This window comes from Hyla sarda, chromosome 7 (genome assembly GCF_029499605.1).
Source record: "Hyla sarda isolate aHylSar1 chromosome 7, aHylSar1.hap1, whole genome shotgun sequence".
Taxonomy (NCBI): domain Eukaryota; kingdom Metazoa; phylum Chordata; class Amphibia; order Anura; family Hylidae; genus Hyla; species Hyla sarda.
Window position 1 is genome coordinate 62,596,458 of NC_079195.1, and position 5,411 is coordinate 62,601,868.

The 5,411-nt window shown below is 35.5% G+C and overlaps 1 long non-coding RNA gene across 1 annotated transcript; it reads right to left on the minus strand.

Annotated features, from left to right (window-relative positions):
- Nucleotides 1-1,253: 1,253 nt before the first annotated feature.
- Nucleotides 1,254-3,065, minus strand: LOC130281742 (uncharacterized). The gene is made up of 2 exons (XR_008846091.1): nucleotides 2,943-3,065; nucleotides 1,254-1,562 (listed from the first exon to the last, which is right to left on the minus strand). It is a non-coding gene; the product is annotated as an uncharacterized LOC130281742 (long non-coding RNA).
- Between the last annotated feature and the right edge of the window lie 2,346 nt (nucleotides 3,066-5,411).

The window sequence follows — 5,411 nt, forward strand, 5'->3', positions numbered from 1 at the left end:
TAATGGGAATAAACCTTTAATGCATTTAATTTTTTAACTAAATTAATAATAAATTTTATTATGATTATTATTATTATCATTTATTATGCTCTAAACAACATGTCTTATTGTATCTGTATCTAACAAATGTTGCCTATGTTCTTGTTATGTGATAATTACTATTTGCATTGCATATGTATACCAATGTGTATAATGACTGTTATGTTTATGGAAACTGTCATTATACACATCTGCATACTAATAAAATGCTAATCTTAAAAGGGTATTCCAGGGGGGAAAAAATGTTGTTCTATCAACTGGCGCCAGAAAGTTAAACAGATTTGTAAATTACTTCTATTAAAAAGTCTTAATCCTTCCAATAATTATCAGCTGCTGAAGTTGAGTTGTTCTTTTCTGTCTGGCAACAGTGCTCTCTGCTGACATCTCTGCTTGTCTCAGGAACTGCACAGAGAAGAAGAGGTTTGCTATGGGGATTTGCTTCTACTCTGGACAGTTCCCGAGTCAGGTGTCATCAGAAAGCACTCAGACAGAAAAGAACAACTCAACTTCAGCAGCTCACAAGTACTGAAAGGATAAAGATTTTTTAATAGAAGACATTTACAAATCTGTCTTTCTGGAGCCAGTTGAGATATATATATATATATATATATATATATATATATATATATATATATATATATATATATACTTTTTTTTTTTTTCTGGATAACCACCTTTAACAGTTAAAATATAACATAAGAATGCAGCCAACATTGTGTTTGCTGTAAATATATTGCTGGATATATTAGCAATAGATACAAGATACTTTAGTCAGTACACAATGAGCCAATAAGTAAGAATTATCTCTATGTATTAATTAGAGATGAGCGAACTTACAGTAAATTCGATTCGTCACAAACTTCTCGGCTTTGCAGTTGATGACTTTTCCTGCGTAAATTAGTTCAGCTTTCAGGTGCTCAGGTGGTCTGGAAAATGTGGATACATTCCTAGGAAAGAGTCTCCTAGGACTGTATCCACCTTTTCCAGCCCACGGGAGCACCGGAAAGCTGAACTAATTTATGCAGGAAAAGTCATCAACTGCCGAGAAGTTTGTGACGAATTGAATTTACTGTAAGTTCGCTCATCTCTAGTATCAATACTACTGGTATTATTTATTGGCATGATATAATGATTTGAGATATTAATATTAGAATACGCGTAGTTATATATTGAAATAGCCTAAATGGCAACTAACAAAAAAATATATACAACCATTTAATTGTATTCATAATGTTTATTAAATATAATTGTGCAAAATAAATAACACTGCATGAAACAATGCATTAGAAATTGATTAAAATATAACACTGGTGGACAAAAGCAAAATCTATTCCATGCAGCAGTTACATTGTATCATTGTATTCTTCAACCTCTGTCTTCTTCCTAAAAAAAAATTTGGGGAGCAGCTGCTGTAGTGATGAAGAGCCCAGAGCTCCATTTTCCCATGCCTTATGCCTCTTTAACTTGGAATTTCAAAGAAGTATATGCATAGGAAAAAGGAACAACGAGAACATTGAGACAGTCTAGGAGGCAAAGACAGAAAACAAGGAGATATACAGTTATTTACACATATAATAGGATTTATACGTTGATAATTTTATTAGGTGTGCAAAATATATTTAAAAAATATATGTTTTGTAACATAGAGATTGTACAGAAACAATAGATTTGTATTTAGAGATTTGCACAAAATTCCCAAACAACAGTATTTTGCAATGATACTTTTAGGATATTCCCTGCAACAGTATTGTAGGCACATAACTGCATTAGTTTGACAAAAACAAACTGAATAATTTTTCAAACAGTATTCATCTTCTAAAAAAAAATAAAAAAAAAAATAATATATATATATATATATATATATATATATATATATATATATATATATATATATAAATATATAAATATATAATTTTTTTTTCCCGGAAATAAAAGATCCTTTTACGTTTACCCATTTGAAATAAATATCAAATTGTTAAATGTTATTAAAGGAAACCACTGTAAAATAACTGATCTTTTATAGCAAATAATTAGTATATGCAGAAATGTATCATGCAGTTGCACACATGGACACCTGTAGTCTAGGAGTGTGTTAAAAGATGAAGAAAAAAAAAATGAAGAAAATTGTTAAATTAATTGAAGAAAAACCAAATCAAACAATACAAAAGTACATCAAAAATTAAACTGGAGGAAAAAAATATAAATAAATAAAAACAAAGAAATAAAAATTATAATATATATATATATATATATATATATATATATAGATATATTCCATTTTTTTAAAAGGAAACCACTGTAAAATAACTGACCTTTTATAGCAAATAATTAGTATATACAGAAATGTATCATGCAGTTGCACACATGGACACCTGTAGTCTAGGAGTGTGTTAAAAGATGAAGACATTTTTTTAAATAAAATTGTTAAATTAATTGACTGAAGAAAAACCAAATCAAGCAATACGAAAGTACATCAAAAATTAAACTGGAGGAAAAAATATAAATAAATAAAAACAAAGAAATTAAAATTATATATATTCCATTTTTTTTTTAAAGGAAACCACTGTAAAATAACTGATCTTCTATAGCAAATAATTAGTATATACAGAAATATATCGTGCAGTTGCACACATGGACACCTGTAGTCTAGGAGTGTGTTAAAAAAATGAAGACATTTTTTTTTTAAAATAAAATTGTTAAATTAATTGACTGAAGAAAAACCAAATCAAGCAATACAAAAGTACATCAAAAAATAAACTGGAGGTAAAAAATATAAATAAATAAAAACAAAGAAATTAAAATTAAATATATATATATATATATATATATATATATATATATATATATATATAATATATTCCATTTTCCTATTTAATTGTATATAGAAAATGTAGCGGCCTTACCTATAATAGAGATGTCCAGCAGTAAGCAGCACTGACCATGCTTTGCATTTTCTGGTATTTATGGTACGTTGGGACCTTGAAGGAATATTAACATACTGTAACAGTTATCATGTTCTTAATCAGCGTTCTCCTCACCAAGGTCCTTCCTGCACCTGGAAGACGCTGGGCCATTCAGCTCTGTTTGATAGAACTTCCTCAAATAGGGAGTTATACTATGAATCAATTAACACATCTAGGAGCATCAGCTCTAACTGCAACAAGCTGGTATGTACATTATCTTTGTTTTCTACCCCTCAATACGTCATTGTGCCAGGGTACAGACTGGAGATTTAAAACAGAAAAAAAAAAAAAAAAAGTTACTTTCAAATGTATGTTTTGTTAATTTTATCTGTTTCTGTGTCCTTCATTACAAACACGATTCCGCTCAGACATCAAGGTCTGTTTGCAAGGATCTGTAGCCTTATCATGGCACCTCACAGACTCCTTACTGGGTGCCAAGGCTGAATGTACTGTAATCCAAATCTCTGCTAAAAATGTCAAACACAGTGCAGCCTAATATCTTGTTCGGAATTATACCTTTTTAGCTGTATTATTATGCAAACTTTGTAAGTAATACTGTATTTATGATCTATTTTATAAGGCACGATATAGTCTACACCAGTGGTCTTCAACCTGCGGACCTCCAGATGTTGCAAAACTACAATTCCCAGCATGCTGGGAGTTGTAGTTTTGCAACATCTGGAGGTCCGCAGGTTGAAGACCACTGGTCTACACTTCCGTTGAAAGAATACAATTGCAATTACCGTATTTTTCGCCCTATAAGACGCACCGGCATATAAGACGCACCCAATTTTAAAGGTGCAACATCTAGAAAAAAAAAGATTCTGAACCCAACAGTGATCTTCAACTTGCAGACCTCCTGATGTTGCAAAACTACAACTCCCAGCTTGCCCGGACAGCCAATGACTGTCCGGGCATGCTGGGAGTTGTAGTTTTGTAACATCTGGAGGTCCGCAGGTTGAAGATCACTGGTATAGGAGGTAATACTCACGTGTCCCCGCCGCTCCGGACCCGTCACTGCTGCCCAGGATGTCGCTCCATCGCTGTCGCCGCGTCCTCGTGGTGTCCCCGACACTCAGGACGTCTTCTTCCCCGGGATCCACGCTGTCTGTCGCCGTCATCACGTCGCCGTCATCACGTTGCTACGCACGCCGCTCCCATTGGATGACGGGATGGCATGCGCAATGACGTGATGTCGTCGAAGGAGAGCGCCGGCCATGCAGGGGGTCCCGGCCCAGAGCAGACACCGAGGAGGCAGGTAAGGTCCCTCCCGGTGTCCTGTAAGCTGTTCGGGACGCCGCGATTTCACCGCGGTGGTCCCGAACAGCCCGACTGAGCAGCCGGGTTAGTGTCACTTTCGCTTCAGATGCGGCGGTCACCTTTGAAGGGTTAATACAGGGCATCACCGCGATCGGTGATGTCCCGTATTAGCCGCGGGTCCTGGCCATTGATGGCCGCAGGGACCGACCCCATAGGTGTGTATTCGCCATATAAGACCCACCAACTTTTCCCCTCCAGTTTTGGGGAAGAAAAAGTGTGTCTTAAAAGGCGAAAAATTTGGTATATTGACACTCATTGGGGCTGCTAATCTCCTTCCCGTTTCCTACATTGTATGGCCTATGCTATAGTCAGACAACCTTCTGAAGAGTAAGGGCCTTATTACACAGGGGGATTATCGGGTGAACAGTCTGACATCACCCTGTGTAATAGGGTTAAAGATCAGCCAATGAACAAGCAAGAAGGCTAGTTTGTTGTCACATCGGTTGTTAAAGGGGTTATCCAGGAAAAAAAACTTTTTTTTTTATGTGTGTATATATCAACTGGCTCCAGAAAGTTAAACAGATTTGTAAATTACTTCTATTAAAAAAATCTTAATCCTTTCAGTACTTATGAGCTTCTGAAGTTGAGTTGTTCTTTTCTATCTAAGTGCTCTCTGATGACACGTGTCTCTGGAACCGCCCAGTTTAGAAGCAAATCCCCATAGCAAACCTCTTTTACTCTGTGCAGTTTCCGAGACAAGCAGAGATGTCAGCAGAGAGCACTGTTGCCAGACAGAAAAGAACAACTCAACTTCAGCAGCTGATAATTATTGAAAGGAAAAAGTATTTTCCTGGAATACCCCTTTAATATCCACTAAAAATCATTATCTGTCGCTTACATGCCTCCTCGTGTAAAAGGGGATGTGCAGAAATCGCTCAAGGTGTCTGAAAGGCTCTGTAAATAGCTCTATTCTAAAGAGAAATCCCAGCTCGGGAAGAAACAAACTTCTACTTGAAAATGCAGAAAGGTTAATGCAAGCATATTTACCCAGAAATGGCAAAAATTCACTGGGCTACTGGGTAATTTTATTTACAGTGGGGCAAAAAAGTATTTAGTCAGCCACCAATTGTGCAAGTTCTCCTACTTAAA